Consider the following 18,990-nt stretch of genomic DNA (forward strand, 5'->3'; position numbering starts at 1 on the left):
GGACAGCCTGAGCTGAGTGACGAGTGAGAAGGGACAGCCTGGTGTACTTGTAGAGAGAAACAGAACAGCCTAGATTTTTATTGTTTGTTTTGGTTTTGTATGTTTGCTTGTTCTTTGGATTTTTTTTGTTTTCTGGCAACTTTATCCAAGCCACAGCCACTCGGGGAGAGAAACCTTCACTGAGAGAATGCATCCTTTGGTAAGGCCTGGAGAAAGCTCATGGGGTCTTCTCTGAGTGGCATGGACAAGGGAAGGTGACACCCGAGATGGGAATCATCACTTCCCGGAAAGTGTTCTCGGTTTGTGTGTGTGAGCCACAGAGAACGAGCCCAGAGAGAGCCAGCATCCTCCATGGTCTCAGCTTCAGTTCCTGCCTGCAGATGCCTGCTTCAGCCTCCCCTGGAACCCGCACTGTGAGATTGGAGCTGAGATGGACCTCCTTCTCCCCACATGGCAGATGGCATCAGGACATTGGGCTTCCCCTGAGGATCACGAAGGGGACGTTGTGCCCTCTATGCACCATGGGAGGTGATGGTGGCTTTAGGAGGTGAGGCTGAGAGAAGCCTTTGGTGTCCCCAGGATGAAGAGGATGGTGGGACCCTTGCTCTCTGTGACTCCCTGTAGGAGGTCATGGCTGTACTTGAACCCATGCCCCTCGGGAACACTGTGATGGGGCCACAGCCACATACCAGAAGAAAGAGAAGCCCAAGCTCTGATGAGTCTGCCACCCAGAAGGGATGCAATTAGGATGAGAAACAGATCAGCTCATTTCCAACATCTAGGATGTGTCTCTGAGCTTGAGGCCAGGGGTCAGCTGTTGGCTCTTGTGTCTCCCTGGGGGACAGCAGGGCTCTCACCTCCCCGTGTTGCAGAGTTGAGGGATGTGAATTCTCACATTTGGTTTCAGGTTGGATTGACGAGGGAGGCCAGACCCTGCCTTGCACTCCATCCTACAATGTGTGTCACCTGTAGATAGTCTCCAAGGCCTTCAGGAAAGAGCCTGACTTGTCAGTGTGAGGAGGGCAGGGATGCGGGATGGGGTTCTGTTCAGCCATCATGAGAAAGATGTTTGTGCTCAGTGGGGACAATGGCATACATGGGACATGCTGGCAGGAGGGGGAGACCCACAGGAGAGGCACTGTCTCCATTCAGATCCCTGTGCTCATCTGACAGTAGCTGCAGTTCATCCTCCTGCCTCACACTCTTCACTTGCAGTCCTCCCCTTGCCTCACACTCATTACTTCTTGTCATGTGCCTGCCAGAGCTGCAAAGAAGCCACCTTCTCCTCCAGGGATGAAGAGGGCCTGTGGGCATCGTTGGCAGCGGGGACATCACTTCTGAGGAGTGGACAGATGGGTCAAACACAGTGTACAGACAGTAATTATGTGGTCAGAGAGTACAGGGCTTGGCGCCTGACCATCCCAGGTCACACAGACTCCAGGCAGGCTGGTGGGCTCCCCCTCTGTGGAGCCTCAGGCCACCAGAGTGACTTGGTGTTTCACCTGCAGGGGTTGTGGAGAAAGGTCCCTGGGGGACTTGGACTGTGGAGCCCTTGAGGTTTGGGGCAATAGATCCTTGGAGTCCAAGAGTGGCCCTGGTTTTGCTAAAGACTCCTGGGTGGGGTCCACATTACTCTGGGCACCACTTTGTCCTGCCCTGTGCCACACAGAGGATGTGGGGTGCAGAAGTCACAGGTGGACTGGGACCTCATGGGATATGCACATGTCCCTGAGGAGGAGGTGAGGGGACCTTCTCTGCACACCAGAAATGAGTTAGCTTCAGGCAAGAGACTGGAAGTGAAGTGTTGTGGGACAGGAGGATGACTGAGAGTGAAGCCCTGGGTAGCCCAAGCTTCCTTCCCCATGGGCAGTCCTGGTAAGTGCAGGATTAATGCTCTCAGAGGGGAGGAGCAAGGAGCTGAATAGCCTGAGCTGGAATGGAGGGTTCTGCCCCAGGGCTGGGTTAGCTGAGATTGCTCTTTGAAGACAGGCACAAATACTAATGGAGTGCAAACCACTCTTGAGATCTGGAAAAGGTCTGGCCTTAGACAGGAAGCAGAGTTTAACCTTGAGGAGGGGTAAGACTCCTTGGCCAATTAAAGCCTTTATTTGGACCTGCCATCAGACAAGGAGATGGGATCTTCCGAGTGCCTTTCTGCAAGTTTGCTGTGGCTGTGCAGGATTGAATTGTTTTCAGTGTCCTGCTCTGAGCTCTGCTGTGCGTGCTGTGAGAGGACCTCAGAGAATCTCTGAATTCAAGACATGGTGAGCACAGGGTCATTGATTACAATGAGTGGGGGCAGGTGCCTGAGCAGTCTGAGCTGGGGTGGTGGGTCCTCTCTGGGACTGGATGGGAAGCATTAGCCACATGTGACCACAGTGAGGTCCCTTATGGTACTCATTACGTGTAATGAGAAATTTTCATGGCTGATTCTGAATCTGTCCAAGATATTTGGAGCATTGGCTTGCTTGTAGAAACATCATGGGTGGATTCTTTGAGTCTGCAGCACTTGTGTCCAAACATTTTGTCTTTTTTACTCTACATTAAAAGACAGGTAAAATATCTAATAGGTCTGTTTTCATATGTTACTTGTTTTTGTTAATTTTTCTGTTGCAGTTTTTCATATTTATATCTGTATATCTTTAGTGTTTTGATTATTAAGTGGCAAAGGGACTTCCCTCCAATTTATTTGGATGCTTCTTGTACCTTAATAGGAATCCTCTTAATAGGCATTCCTCTTTAGTTTAGGAAAAAATTCATTTATGATTATATTGAGAATATTTGTTAGATCTTTGAGGTGATTTTCTTCTTCTATTCCAATCATTTGAGGTTTTTGCGTTTTCATGTTTCAGAGTTCCTGGTTGTTTAGTGCTTGGAAACTTAGAATCCACATTTTTTAACCTATATATCAATTTTATTCTATTATTTTTCAATGCCTTAGATTCTCTCTTCTTTCCTGTTCTATGGATGAATCTTTCCACTGTAGTGTTCAGTGTACAGGAAATTTCAATTGTCTGCTCTTAGGGACTTAGCAACTGTATAAATCATTACATGCCTCCATCACCTGCTGCTGTTGCAATGTGTGCTTCATATACATGGACCACCAGCTACAGCAGCTCTCTATTTTTGTTCCCTGTCTCTGTTCTCTGCACATGCCCCATCTCTATCCTATTTACCTACTCTTGTGGTTCTTCTCTCTGCTCCCTGTCTATGTGCCTGTCTGCAGGTCTTCTTGTGTACCTCTATCCTTTCCCCAGGTTCTCACTCCTTTTCCTTCCCCCAAACAATCTCTTTTGCACCATATCTGTTGCATGTTTTAATTTCTCAGGACCTGCTGTGATAGGTAGCTTGGATTTCTTGGAGTCTTATTTTCCTACCTATGCTCCTATGCTGGTGTGTAGCCACCTGGGTTTGTGGTGATTTTTGGTTGAGGTAGTGGTTTCTGGGTTTGTCTTGTTTGTTTTGTTCCTGGGTTACTGTTTGATGTCTGGATTTACAGAGTGTTGGCTGACTGTTTCCTCTTTTACTGACCTGGTTGATGCGTATCTTCAAGAAGGGATGCTTGGTAAAGTTAAAAGCTGGGAGAAGAGGCCAGCTGGAAGAGATGATGTTAGCAATTCACAAGGAGTCATAGATAGTCGTGAGAGATGTTAATCTGTCTGTGATGTTTAGTGCAGGGTTAGAGCAACTTTGAAAATTGAATCTGGGATAAGAAATCATAAGGTTGATCTATGGAAAGCTTACCTTGCGTCCTTTCATGCGTGGCATGAGGTTGAAGAGGGTCTTTCTGTTCAAGTGGTTTCTCTGACACAGGGATGAAGTAGGAATGGAAGGGCCGGTGGGGATTGTCTGTGGTATCTATAGGAGGCATGCACAGGGGGAGAGGAAACTTCTACTGGTATTCTGTTCCAGTGGTAAGGGTAACTGATAGTAGGAATTGCGGTAAAAGATAGTGAGATAGGTCTTTCTACAAAGTACCTAGTCTCCTGACAGCCATGACACACTACAGGTTGAATAAGAATTTCTATTGATAATAAAGAGCACAGATACAAAAATGAGTTTGTAAAGCCCAATCATTTTGGTTTTTGAGAGTGCACAAATTCCACCTGAGCAAAAATCCCATGACAAACCCCCCTTATCAATAGCCAGTCAAAGTGCAACAGCAGATTCAAACTACATATAGATAACTAAGACCTCCTATAGAAAACAAGACAAAACAAAACAACAGAAACAAACAAACAAACAACAACAACAACAAAACAGTTATCTTACCCATCATGGTTGTCAGGTTTTTTTTGCCCCCTTTGCTTGGTTCCTGCAGATTCTGCCAGACATACATTTTTTTTAAAAAAAAATTACAATACTGATTAGTATAGAAATTCTCCAATCTTGCTGTAAACACAATAAATAGCCAACTCCCCTAGGTTGGTCTTTCAGGTTTTACCTGATAAGGGTTGATTGATGAGAGTCCCTGTTACTGAGCTCATAATAAAGACCTTTGTGTATTTGCATTGCAATAGGCTCCTTGTTGGTCTTTGGGATTTCTGAGACATGGTCATAACATCTTGGTGCATTGAAAAGAAGCCCAAGATCCTCAGGATTCCCCAAATGAAGGGTTGAAAGGTCAGCTGTTAAGATGTGTTGCTCTTTGTGTCCGTGGCTTGTCTGTACAACTTGTGTCAGTGTGTAGCTTGGTTTTTGGATTTTTCTTGAGTATTCCTGGAGGGAGATGATCAAAGGGAATGTGAAACCCATGTACAGTGGATACACTGGAGAGTCCTAGACACAAAGGGCTAGGAAGATGTTCCAGAGCCTGGTATAGGGGTCTGTGTGCCCCTGGCCTTAATTTTTGGGAAGGATGCAGCAGACTTGGATCCCTGCTACATGGCTTGCAGCTGTCACCCTATCTTCCTTTTCTACTCTGTACAAGAAGAGGAATCTTCTGGGTAGCATTTACTGCTCTCTTGTTGCTGTCTATTATGTGTGTGTCACTTTAGTATTTGGGTTCTGATAGAGGAAATGTGTCTGTTTCCCAGTCAATTGAGTTACTCACCCCTCACCTTGGGTTAAATCCTTCTGATCAAGAGGACCGTACCCATTAAATTGCCCATGACAGAAAACTCATTCAGAAAGCATCCAGGGCAAAATCAGGCTCTCTCAACCCTGTTTTACCTCATTTTCCCTCTCTTGATCAACCCTGTTCTCAGTCTACATGTGACTCTGTAGTTTTGAACTTAGTGCTGTCAGTAGATGGAAGGTTGTTTTTCATCCATTACAACAATGTTAGCATATCTTTTTGCCTCTGCAGTATTTTTTCCAGGTGTATGGAGGAATCTGCTTCTCTGTTCACCTTCCAGATGTCTAATCCACTTCTTCAGTTGTACTGACTTGGGGGCCCAGTGTTAAAGACACCTCACCCCAGTGCAGCACACACTCTCAACTCTCTGTTCTAGGACATCCTTCCATACTCTGAGCAAGGTGTACTTCCCATTTTGTTCTGGCTCAGCCAAAACTACAACTCCCTCATGCGGTGACAGGACCAGCTGTAATCAATATGGCTAGATTATTGGTTTGGAGTTTTTACAACTTCCTTATTTATTATTGTCTCTGTGTCATAATTGTCTTCAGTTCTCAGTATTTCAGAGCTATAGTCATCTGGAGGAGTTTAAACAGAGGGTGTGTCCTCATCAGACTGGCTGGTTTCTATGTCTGTGAGAAATAGTGTTGATAAATGATTTTAGAAGGATCTTCAACTGAGGGAGGCAACATTCCTAAGCAAGTTGGCCTGTGCTGGGTGAGAGAGCTAGGTTACTTTGAGACACTGACCATCAAGAAAGCAAGTCAGGAGACAATGTTTATCATTTCTTTTGCCTTCATTTTCTAGCTTCAGTGTTTATTCCAAGCTCCCAACATAATGAACTGTGATTTGACAGAACCATACACAACAAGCATTTATTAGCTGAGATGCTTTTGCTCAGAGAATTCTATTACAGCAGTAGAGTAGCAAGGTAGAAAAACAGCTACAACAACAAGAAAAGAATATCAAAAGTTGATTTTGCTGCTGGACAGAATCTCTGTTCTTTTTTGATGGAATGTGGAAAATTTCAGTAATTGAGATAGCAAAAGACATAGAAAGCTACACAAGGAGCTTAATTGGTTGTTCTCAAAGGACCTGGAAAATTGGAGTGTTGCCAGTAATGCAGTCAGAAGAAAGTTGAGGTTATATTATTTCAGTGGAAAACTGTCTCTGAAAACTTGAGAGGTAATATGTGTGATATTTTGACCAATAAATCTTTCTTGCTTGGCTTATGCCCTGAAATATTGAGTAGGGCAAAAATATTTGTACACTTTTCCCATTTTTTAATTTATTCATTTTACATTCCAATGGCTAACTCCACCCCATTTGACCTTTCACAGTTACTCATTCCTGACTCCTTTTTATCTCCCCAGGGAGGGCGGGGATCATTGAGTATCCTCCAACTGTGACAGGTCAAGTATTTGCAGGGTTAGGCAAATCCTCTTCTACTGAGGTCAGACAAGGCAGCCACATTAGGGTAACAGTTCGAACATATAGGCATCAGCTTAAGAAACATCACCTGTGCCAGTTGTTGGGGACCCACATGAAGACTGAGTAGCACATGTACTACATATGTGAGAGGGACATCAGTCCATCCTGTGTATGCTCTTTGGTTGGTGGATCAGTCTTTGACATTCTCATAGAGTTCAGGTTACTTGACTCATAGTCTTCTTATGGAAGACTAGTCTTCTTTCTGTTCCTTCAGAAACCCTCAATTTCTTTTCCAAGTCTTCCAAAAGACTCCATGAGCCCTTTACAATGGTAGGCACTGGGTCTCTGCATTTATTTCAGTCACGTGCTGAATGGAGATGCTCAGAAGACAGTTATACTAAGCTAATATCTGCAAGTATAAAAATGTGTCTTCACTAATGTAAGGAATTAGTGCTTGCCCATGGAATGGGGCTCAAGTTGGGCAGGGTATCTTTTGGACATTCCCTTAGCCTCTGCTTCATCTTTGTGACTGCATTTTTTGCAGACAGGACCAATTTTGGTTGGAAAGCTTTTTGGTTCTGTTGGTGTACCTAACACTCCACTGAGGGTCTGACTTGACGCAAGATATAACCTCTGCACGGGTCCATAACTCAGTGCTATATATTTCTGCCAAGGTGCTCTCCTGTGACTCCTTTGTGCCCTCCCATTCCCGATCTCTGGCATATTATACAGATACCCACACCCTTACGCCCCCACCAGCTGCAGATTTCAATTCATTTTCCTGGCCTTCTGGCTCTCCCTTGTATCTTACCACACCTGTTCCTGATGCCCTCCCCTTCCTCTTTCTTACCTGTTCACCCTTCCAGTTTTCTGTCTTCCATCTGCTTCCTCTGACTCTTTTATTCCCCCTTCTGAGTGAGATTCAATCATTTAAATTTGAGCCTTCCTGCTTGTTTAGCTTCTTTGGGTCTAGGGAGTGTAGTGTGGATATTCTGTTCTTTATGGTTATTTTTCACTTGTAAGTGAGTACATACATGCATGTTCTTTTGGGTCTGAGTTACCTCACTCTGGATGATAGTTTATAGTTGAATCCATTTCTCGGCAAAATTAATGATGTCCTTGTTTTTAAGAGCTGAATTGTATTCCATTTTGTAAATGAAACACATTTCCTGAATCCATATTTCAATTGAGGAAAATCTGGATTCTTTCCAGTCTCTAACAGTTACTAATGAAATGGCAATTAACTTAGTGGAGCATATGCTCTTGTGGGTATATGCCTAAGAAAGTACCCTAAGTGTAACACTTCCTCCTGCTAAGTCTTTAACTAATGGAAAGAGTAGGAAAATTGTCTCCTCATCCCAGGAAGGAACCTTAATTAAATCTTGCTGCAACAGTGGTCCAAGCAAGGAAGGGTTCATCAACTTAGAAGCCAAACTTCACAGGTTCATCCATATTGTGATGGTTCTGGAAACTGAAAGATGAAAATATCACGGTCATTGAAATTTCTTCTACAGTTTCTATTTAGCACTACTCCAGCCATCAGAGCCCCAATGCTGACTGTGTGAGAGTTCATTGCATTAAAGTTGTGAGGGTGAATCTTTCAAGTTGCATTTTGTGACCACATTATATTGAGCTATCTAAGACATTGCAAAATCTGCAATGGAGAGATACATACAAGGAGAGGTAGGATCCAAAATGAGAGATGTATGAGAAATTATAAGAATAGGACCATCTAAGCCTTCTTCCTTTTTTTTTTTTTTTTTTGTTGTTGTTGTTGTTGTTGTTGTTGTTTTTTCATGATAGGGTTTCCCTGTATAGTCCTGGCTGTCCTGGAACTCACTCTATAAACCAGGCTGGCCTTGAGCTCAGGAATCCACCTGCCTCTGCCTCCCAAGTGCTGGGATTAGAGGCATGTGCCACCACTGCCCGACCCATGTAAGCTTCCCGAAAGTGAAGTCCAATGTGTTTGAGACAAGGTCCTGCTGTGTTTCTTTCCTTGGTCCTATCTTCTCTCCCTATATGCACATTCTTATCCATTGGAATGGGAAGCAGTATTCAGTGCCATTGTATGTTGGAAAGATATAACTTGATTTCTGATTTTACAAGACATGTCTTTCAAGATATTGCCTTGAGTGTAAGAAAATTGTTTAGACATTTGAACACTGTAGGAGCAATTGCTTCAGTGGGACCATCAAAAATAATGGTGACCACCTTAACCGTCACCCTGGCCTAACCCTGGGAATTACCCTAATGCTCTAACCCCATTTCAACCCCTTAATTTCCTAATCACTCTACCCTAGCAAACCTTATCCTAGTTCTAACCATAACCTTCTAATCGCCTAACCCTAATTCTAACCCTACTTATTGTTGGCGATATATATTTTAACAGATTTATTTATTTTATTTATATGAGTACATTGTACCTATCAGATACACTAGGAGAGGGCATCTGAACCCATCACAGATGGTAGTAAGCTCCCATGTGGTTGCTGGGAATTGAACTCTGGACCTCTAGAAGAACAGTCAGTGCTCTTAACCTCTGAGCTATCTGTCCAGCCCTGGGAATATTTTCTAATTATATATTTTGCAATGAGAAACCCTGTCTTATTCTTGATCTTCTGAGATGTTTGGATCCACCTTTGATTTAGGATATAGATTCTTATGGCACCCTACACACTCATATATATATATATATATGACATTGAACATCTAGTCCTTTTGCTTTTTGTACTTGCACTACTTTTTTTTTTTCAAAAGAAAGGTGATTTGTTGGTTTTTTAAAAGTGGAATTAGCAAGTACTTATTTCTTCAAAATTCTGGTATATACTGAAGATCAGCTGTAATATCTTCAAACATGAAATCAACCAGTCCTTGATTTTACTAATTTCCCTTGGCTGACAGTCTTTTCTGGGACATTCTAATAAATGCACTTTCTATATACATAGAGAGACTTATTCTCTCTATGATTTGAGATATAAATGTCTAGAGACACTGTACTAATCCAACTGTGGCTTTTCTCCACTGTGCTACTGATGAAGATGTGCTGACTTATAACAGTGATCAGCAGTGTTTGTCTTCTGATTCCAGCTTTTCTCCAAGGGTTGTTTGGTTCCTGTCTTCTGGTGAAAGAAAGCTGCCATTTCCCTGAGCACTGCATGAAGCCACAAAACAAAACTCCTTTTTCCTAAATCCCTCTTTAATGCTAATAGTCTGCACACCCTTCCATTCTAAGATCAGATTGATACCTCCACTGCAACTGAGGTAATGGGCTGTGCAAGCTATTCATCTTGATTTCAGGAAGAAGAATGCAAGTGATGTGAGGAAAGCTCAGGCAAGGTCTGAAGTCAGGTCCTGGTAAGTGCAGGATCATTCCTCACAGAGGGGAGGAGCAAGCAGCTGAGTAGCCTAAGCTGGAATGGTGGGTTCTCACCCATTGCTGGGTGGGCTAAGATTCCTCTTGTAAGTCAGGCACAAATGCTAATCACGTTCAGTCCTTTCTTGAGACCTGGAAAACGTGTGGCCCTGGACCGGAAGCACAGTTTAACCTTAGGGAACACTCACTGCCCAATCAAGGTCTCCAGGAGGACCTGCCAGTCAGACAAAGAGGTGGGAACTTCTAGCTGCCTTTCGGTAAGCTCACTGTGGTTGTGCAGGCTTGATTGGTTCTCAGTATCTTACTCTGATCTCAGCCATTTGTTGCTGTGAGGGGACTTCAGGAAGCTGCGAAATTGAGACATGGTGAGAAGAGGATCACTACTCACAATTGGTACAGGCAGGTTGTGGAGCAGTGGGAGCTGGGTGGTAGGTCTGCTCTGGGGATGGATTGGAAGCATCAGCCAGATTCACCTCCTGTGAGGACCCTTGTGGTGTTCCATACTTGCTAGATCAGATGGTGGCCTCTGAGAAACTTCACTATCATGTCTGATTCTGAATCTGCCTAATACATTTGGTCCTGTTTATTTCTTGTGGAAGCATCAGTGATTTATTTGACTATGCATCATATCCATCCACACACTTTTGTTTTTGTTTTTCCAAGACAGGGTTTCTCTGTGTATCCCTGGCTGTCCTGTTGCCTTTTATGGTATATATTAAGAAGGCAGGTATAGGGCCAAAGAGATGGCTCAGAGGTTAAGAACCCTGGCTGTTTTTCGAGAGGACTTGAGTTTATTTCCAAGCAACCACATGGTGGCTCATAACTGTATGTAATGGAATCTGGTACCACATCTGTCCTGCAGGCATTCATGCATGGAAAACATTGTGTATGTAAAGACTAAAAATCCTTTAAAAAGAGAGAGAAAATAATCTAATAGGTTCAATTTTATACACTACTTGTCTCTGTTTTGTTTAGTTTTTGTTATTTTTCAGCTGTAGTTCTTTTATATTTCTTTACCTTATATGTTTATTGTAATGATTACTATGTGTCAAAGGGGTTCTCCCCTCCCCAATACATTTGGCATTTAGGATGCTCCTTGTACCTTAATAGGAATCTTCTTCAGTTTAGGAAATTTTTCTTTTATGATTTCATTGAAAATATTTTCTAGACCATTTTGCTGATATTGTTCTTTTATTCAAATCTTTGGTAGTTTTTTGCTTTCTCATATACTTCAGAATTCCTTTTTGTTTAGTTCCAGGAAACTTTTAAAATCCTCATTTTTTGACCATTGTATTATTTTTTTCTGTTCAACTTTAATGCTTGAGATTCTCTCTTCCATTCTTGTTCTATGGGTCAACCTTGGCTCTGTAATTGTCAGTGTACAAGCAATTTCAATGGCCTGCTATTTTAAGGACTTATCCACTCTCTTATCTAGTTTTCCCTCTTCCATCTGCCTCCTATCACTGTTTTGTTCCACCTTCTGAGTGAGATGCAACCATGCTCATTTCGTCCTTCCATCTTGTTTATCTTCTTTGGGTCTATGGAGTGAGTGTACTGTGGATATCCTGTACTTTATGGATATTAGGCACCTTTGAGTACATACATGCATATCCTTTTGGGTCTGGGTTACCTAGCTCAGGATGATAATTTGTAGTTTTATCCATTTACCTTCATAATGTCTATGTTTTTAGTAGCTGAATAACATTCCATTTCGTAAATGAACCACATTTTCTCTATCCGTATATCAGTTGAGGGACATCTGGATTTTTTTCAGTTTCTAGCAGTTATAAAGTGGCTATGAACTTAGTGGAGTACATGACCTTGTGAGGATATATCTAAGGAAGTACCCTAAGTATAACACTTCCCACTCCAGAGTCTTAAATTAATGGAAGGAGTAGGCAAAGTGTTTGCTAGTCCCAGGAATGACCTTTAAATAAATGCTGCAACTGTGCTCCAATTTAGGCATTGTCCATCAACTTAGAAGCCAAAATTGGCAGGATCATCCATATTGTGCTTCTTCAAGAAAATAAAAATATCAAGGTCATGGATTCTCCCTCTTCCTCTATGGTTTCAGTGTAGCACAATTCAAGGCATCTTTTGGCAAATTCATAGCCCCAGTGCAGACTCTGTGAGATTTCATTGAATTAAAGTTGTGAAGGTTGAATCATTCAAGTTGCATTTTGTGACCACAAGGTGTTGAAATATCTGAGTCATTGAGAAATCTGCCACAGAGATATGCATACAAGGAGATGAAGTATCCAAAATGAGAGATGCATGAGAATTTACAGGAATAGGGCCATCTAAACCTTTAGAAAGTGAAGTCCAATGTGTTTGAGACAAGGTCCTCCTGTGTTTCTTGCCTTGGTCCTATCTTCTCTCCCTATATGTGCATTGCTATCTAATGCAATGGGCAGGGGTATTCAGTGCTGTTGTATGTTTGAAAGATATAATTTGCCAGGCAGTGGTAGTGCACACCTTTAATCCCAGCACCTGGGAGGCAGAGGCAAGAGGATTTCTGAGTTCCAGGCCAGCCTAGTCTACAAGAGTGAGTTCCAGGACAGCCAGGGCTACACAGAGAAATCCTGTCTTGAATAAAACAAACAAACAACAACAACAAAACAAAAAACAAAAAAAAGAAAGAAAGAAAGATATAACTTGATTTCTGATTTTACAAGATGTTTCTTTCAAGATATTGCCTTGTGTGTCAGAAAAGAGTTTACACATTTGAACAGTGTAGGATCACCTACAGAATATTAGGATCTCTGAAGTTAGATGTAATGCATTCACATTACAGGATGACCATGAACCTATACTGAGCAGGGTCAGAATGCTGTTATCACCATATGGCCTCAGGATTCCTTATCTACACGTAAGGGGTAGTTGTTGTTCCTCTCGTAGATGCAAGATATTGAACACCTTTATGTGGAAGACCAGCAAGAGCTTCCCATGTGGAGCTGTCTCTCTCTCTTGACTAGTTTGCTTATTTATGATCAACATTTTTATTACTAACTATTTTCATCTGTCCATTTGTAACTTTAAACATGCATTTCCTTTTAGTAAAATTTTATTAATGTTGCAGTTTAAACTGATGCACTTCGTGTTTCTGGAAGATGAATACAGAACTGCAGTGAATTTGCAATTATTTGTATTTTGGTTTTCTTGATTGATATTTGTAGGGAGTGAGGGTCTTAGTAACATTTCCTGTCCCAGAACCCATTGCATAGACCACACTGGTCTCCAGCTCAATGATAAATGTCTGTCTGTGAGTCTGAGATTAAAGACATGATGAAATACACCCAGTTTGCCCATTATTTTTGTAGATAATAATTGTTCACACAATTTCTTGGAAGTTTGTCCAGTACTGTTGATCTGTTGAGCCTGTATCTCTCTCTCCTTTGGCATTTCCCTTGCAAGGCTACATCCCTTTCACAGGGTTCAGATGTGACACGGGTAAACATTAAAATCCAAGTTTCTTCTAAAATGATATGGTGGTTACATTACAACTTCCTTTTCAGGAGTAGATGTTGATAGCAGTGAAATTAACTGATCATATGGCTTAGGAAGCAAACATTTACAGTGATGTCAGTAGCATGCTTTGTGATATATACATGTATGGGGTATTTTAGGATGCAGTGAGTTATGAAGATGTGCATGTGAACTTCACTGCGGAAGAGTGGAATTTGCTGGATCCTTTACAAAAGAGCCTTTACAAAGATGTAATGCTGGAAACCTACTGGAACCTCACTGTTATAGGTATGACTGAATTTTCTTTTGCTTTCCAAAATAGGGGAACAAATGTTTCTTGGTTAGTATTGATACTCTGTTATTTCAATTGAGAACAAGCAAGGTGGAGTTGAATAAATCATGTCCAGTGCTGTGAAAAATCACAATACTTTGAATTTTGCCTAGTTTCTAATACTATAGCACTCATTTTCTGGTACTGTCTTTTAGGCTACAATTGGGAATACCATCATATTGAAGAACATTGTCGAAGTTCCAGAAGATATGAAAGGTAATTTTCATGTGCAAGCTGGTACAAATATGCCTCTGAGAATATCTTAATATGTTCTGGAAGCTCTAAGGAAAATCTAGAGTTTAGAATATCAGTCCTTTAAGTGTAACTATGATTATAGTACTCAGACAAAACCTTGTGCCTCCATATCAGGTGTCTGATTTATTTATCAAAGCATCACTATGTCTGATTTATCTATCAAAGCATCACTACTAAAAAGAAAAAAACAAGGAAACATTGCCTTAAAAGACACATTTATTGGGGCTAGTGAGATTGGTGAGATGGCTCAACGGGTAAGAGCACTGACTGCTCTTCCGAAGGTCCTAATTTCGGTCCCAGCAACCACATGGTGGCACACAACCACCCATAATGAGATGGGATGCCCTCTTCTGGTGCTTCTGAAGACAGCTGCAGTAAATAGTGAGCAGGGCTGGAGCGAGCTGGCCGGAGAGAGTGGGGCCGCCTGAAGTCCTGAGTTCAACAGCAGCCACACACATGATGGTTCATAGCCATCTGTACAGCTACAGTGTACTCATACAAATAAAATAAATCTTTAAAAAAAGGAAAAATAAAAAGATACATTTACTTGATTTGTAGCTCCATTAGACCTTCACTGTAGATTTGACAATGTGTATAGTTTCCTAATAATTAGATATTGCACATTGAATAGCAATAGTTATATATGCAAAATTTTCTAATAAGCAAATAATCCATTTTCACATTGATGATATTCATATGCTTACGTTGATGTTGATAAGTTTGATGAGAGTGCAGTTTATGAGAGTCAAGAATGTTGTCATGGAGAAACCTTAATTCAACCTTAATTCATATACCACATGTCTATGAGGAACAAAAAGTCAAACAGTGTGACTTCAGTGTGGAAACTTTTCATTTGTTATTCTTTTTTAATAGGTATATCATGTGTCACCATGGATAAAAGCCACATGAGCATACGGATATTGAAACAAGCAATGTACATCTTGCTATCCAAGAACAAGGAGAAAATATGTAGTATTCTGCCTTTGGTAGACATTCTGAATATGATAGAAGTTTGCAATTAATTGTTCTTGTTTCTTGAATTTTACTGGGAACATCCCCAAACTCACACTGTAGAAAATATTTAGAGGTACAAGGAATGTGAAAATTCTTCTGTTTGTACTGGTTCACAAGCAAATGTGGTATAATTTACACTACACAAAAGTTATTGTTAATTTTTAAAGATTTATTTGTCTATTATCTGTAAGGACAATGTAGCTGTTTTCAGACACACCCAAAGAGGGGATCCAGTCTCATTACAGATGGTTGTGAGTACCATGTGGTGGCTGAGATTTGAACTCAGGACCTTTAGAAGAACAGTCAGTGCTCTTAACCACTGAGCCAGCTCTCTGGCACCAGGAAAATTTATGAATGTAAATAGTGTTTTAAAACTGTGAGTTATTCCATTTTACTTTCAGATAGGTGAAATACATCATTCAAAAATCCCATATGAAAATGTTATAAATATGAGCCAAGTAATAACCATCACAGGTATCTTGAAAGATGAAAATAACCCATAATGCTGGAGAACACCGTGAACATATAAAGTGATAAAACCTGAAGATCTGATACTGCTTTACCATTAGACCAAATTGTAAACTTAATTCATATGATAAAATGATTGTACATGTTACAGAATATGGTAAAGTTTTCATATGTGACAATTATCATTGCAGGCATGTAAGAAGTCATAGTGAAGAGAAACCCTATGAATGTAATCAATGTGGTAAAGCCTTTTCATATCCCCGTCATCTCCAATATCATATAAGAAGACATACTGGAGAGACACCTTATGAATGTAATCAATGTGGTAAAGCCTTTGCAAGACCCACTTATCTCCAAAGACATAAAAGAACACATACTGGAGAGAAACCTTATGAATGTAATCAATGTGGTAAAGCCTTTTTATTTCCCAGTGATCTGCGATATCATAAAAGAAGACATACTGGAGAGAAACCTTATGAATGTAATCAGTGTGGTAAAGCCTTTTCACAACCCAGTCATCTCCAATATCATAAAAGAACACATACTGGAGAGAAACCTTATGAATGTAATCAATGTGGTAAAGCCTTTTCTCATCAGAGTACTCTCCAATATCATAAAAGAATACATACTGGAGGAAAACCTTATGAATGTAATCAATGTGGTAAAGCCTTTTCACGTCAGAGTAGTCTCCAGTATCATAAAAGAATACATACTGGAGAGAAACCTTATGAATGTAATCAATGTGGTAAAGCCTTTGCAAGACCCAGTTATCTCCAAATTCATAAAAGAATACATACTGGAGAGAAACCTTATGAATGTAATCAATGTGGTAAAGCCTTTTCACATCAGGGTGGTCTTCAATATCATAAAAGAACTCATACTGGAGAGAAACCTTATGAATGTAATCAATGTGGTAAAGCCTTTTCACATCAGAGTGGTCTCCAATATCATAAAAGAACACATACTGGATAGAAATCTTATGAATGAAATCAATGTGGTAAAGCCTTTGCAAGACTCAATAATCTCAAAGATCATAAAAGAATACATACCAGAGAGAAGCCTTATGAGTATAATTAATGTTGTAAAGCCTTTCTATGTTACAGTACTCTCCAATAGCATAGAAGAAAGCATACAGGAGATACACCATAAGAATGTAATCAGTGTGGTAAAACCTATTCAGATGAGAGATGTCTCAAAAGATATAAAAGAAGACATATTGGAGAAAAACCTTATGAATGTAACTAATGTGATAAAAGCTTTTTCTAAAAGTTCTTGTATCCAAAACCACAAAAGAACCCATATTGGAGAAAACTTTACAAATGTAATCAATGTGCTAAAGCCTTTGCATTTCTCACTAGTCTTGAAATCATTAAAGACTCCACACTGGAAAGAAACCTCATGAATGTAATCAATATGGCAAAAAAGTTTGTACAACTTTGTAATCTCCATTGTAGTGGGTGGGTGGAAGAACACTCACATATGATGGGTGCCAGTGAGTGGAATGTGCTAGTTTGAATATATTTGGCCCAGGGAGTAGCACTATCAGGAATTGTGGCTGTGTTGAAGATAGTCCACCACAGTGGGGGTGAGCTTGAAGTTCAACCCCATGCTCAAGAGACCCTCCTACCTGCTGCCAAGAAGACAGTCTCTTCCTGGGTCCTTACATCAAGATGCAGATCTCTTAGCTTCTTCTTCAGCATTATGTTTTCTTGTAAGCCAACCATGCTTCCTGCTATAATGAAAATGGAGCAAACCTCTGAAACTGTAAGCCAGCCCCAATTAAATGTTTGCTTTTATAAGAGTTGCCTTTGTTGTGCAATCTTTTCCTAGCAATGGCAATGCTAAGACAAAAACTCTGTGAAAGTATTTAATATGGTGAAGCCTTTGCAGAGTCCTGTAGTCTTCCAGGTCATGTATGAATTAGTACTAGGGAGAAACTTTATTAATGTATTTAGTATGGTAAGGCCTTGGCTCACCTCTGTATTCCTTATCATTATGAATCTATTCATACAGTGCTTTGCTTCATCACAAGTTGTTCACATAAAAGAAAGCAAGATGTAAGGCTTGAATACAAAAAACCTATCCATATTGGTAGTATCATCTGTGAAGATTAGTAAATGCTCTCCAGATAAAGGAATTATATCACTTGGGGTGGACTTGAGTGTTTACATATGTACACCATTTCTAGTTGCCACTCTGCTTTATGCTGCAGATTAAGGATGGAAACTCTGAGCTTTCTGGTTTAGATGCCATGTGAGAGACTTGTTCAATTGCTATTTTCATGCTGACCACATATCTGTTTGAAACTATAAACAAAATAAAGTTTTCTTTCAACTTTTTTTTTTTAAAATGTCATAGGACCAGAAAAGGCACTAATGCACATCCTAAAATTTTACACTTGGATGAGTTATTTTCTGTAATTAATGAGATTTGTAAAATCTAAAAGGCTTACTTTACTGTTTGAATTCATAGGGCTTTTGTCCTTAGGAGCTTGAAGTAAAAAAAAAAAATACAGAAGGATACCTCAATAATTCCTTCTCCAGAATAAATAATCTTGTGTACCTCTAAGTGAATCGGCTCAATATTTTACCAAATTCTTTACACTCATAGATTCCATTCTGTCTCTGTCATTGTCCAGCATTGTGAACTTGTGTCCAACATATTAAAGCTAAACTAAACTGTTACATATTTGAAAGTATTAAAATAGTGACTGATGTTATAATAAATTTTCAGTGGTTCCTAAAGTTACAGGGGGGAAGAACAGGACAGAACCCCACAGATTGTGTATAGAGATAAATATTTCTAATACAAAATATTGAAATATTGAATCAAATCAAATGACTTACCTAAAATCAGTGATATTATAAAAATTGTCTTTAACAAGTTGATCAAATATCCCAAAGAATAAATCACACTCACTTCTCAAATCTCCATCATTATCTTCATTATTCTTAATCCTCCAAAAGCAAATGGGTTCACTCAAACAGCACAAGATGAGAGAAAATTTCAGGAGCAAAAATGAAATCTTGAGGGTACAACAACTTCTTCATGTCTGCTAGGATCTAAGATGGGGCAGTTGTGAAATCCATTTCTTATGCAGACAAAGCTCACACTCATTTACACCTATGTGTCTGTTTTAAGGGTATTGTTCTCTGGAGATCCACTTAATTATATTTACAGTTCCTTTCCACTCATCCTATGTCATGCTCCCTGGATACATAGGGAAAATTCTGGCCTCAAGCACTTCATGTGAGGTCTGAAAAGTTTTGATCCACATATTTCAGAAAACATGTTTGGAGATCATGTTTTCTACCCACAGGTGCCATGATTTCATTCATATGCATGACATAAATCCCAAGGACAATTTTCTCTTGGACAACTTGGACCAGATCATGTGTCAACAGCCATATGGATGTCATCTGAAATTCCATAGTAAGTCTTGAGAAGTTCATAAATGTTGCATATCATTCAGACTTTGAGTTGAATCATGGGACATTATGTCTTCCACTTTCTAGTTTAGGGAAGGGGAGTCTCACATGCAACATTGAGCCTGGAGTTGAGCATGCTCTCTGTTGT

At 40.4% G+C, this 18,990-nt stretch overlaps 2 pseudogenes across 1 annotated transcript in view; one reads left to right on the plus strand and one right to left on the minus strand.

Moving 5' to 3' along the window:
* The window catches only part of LOC116079600, a 55,188-nt pseudogene extending 37,206 nt beyond the window's left edge, over positions 1–17,982 (plus strand). Inside the window, exons 2-4 of the transcript XR_004114061.1 lie at positions 13,508–13,634; positions 13,833–13,893; positions 15,606–17,982. The product of XR_004114061.1 is annotated as a zinc finger protein 709-like (transcript). The remainder of the gene's footprint in view (positions 1–13,507; positions 13,635–13,832; positions 13,894–15,605) is intronic.
* The window catches only part of LOC116080413, a 96,450-nt pseudogene that overhangs the window by 74,057 nt on the left and 3,403 nt on the right, over positions 1–18,990 (minus strand).

The sequence above is a fragment of the Mastomys coucha genome, unplaced genomic scaffold, assembly GCF_008632895.1.
Source record: "Mastomys coucha isolate ucsf_1 unplaced genomic scaffold, UCSF_Mcou_1 pScaffold6, whole genome shotgun sequence".
NCBI lineage: Eukaryota > Metazoa > Chordata > Mammalia > Rodentia > Muridae > Mastomys > Mastomys coucha.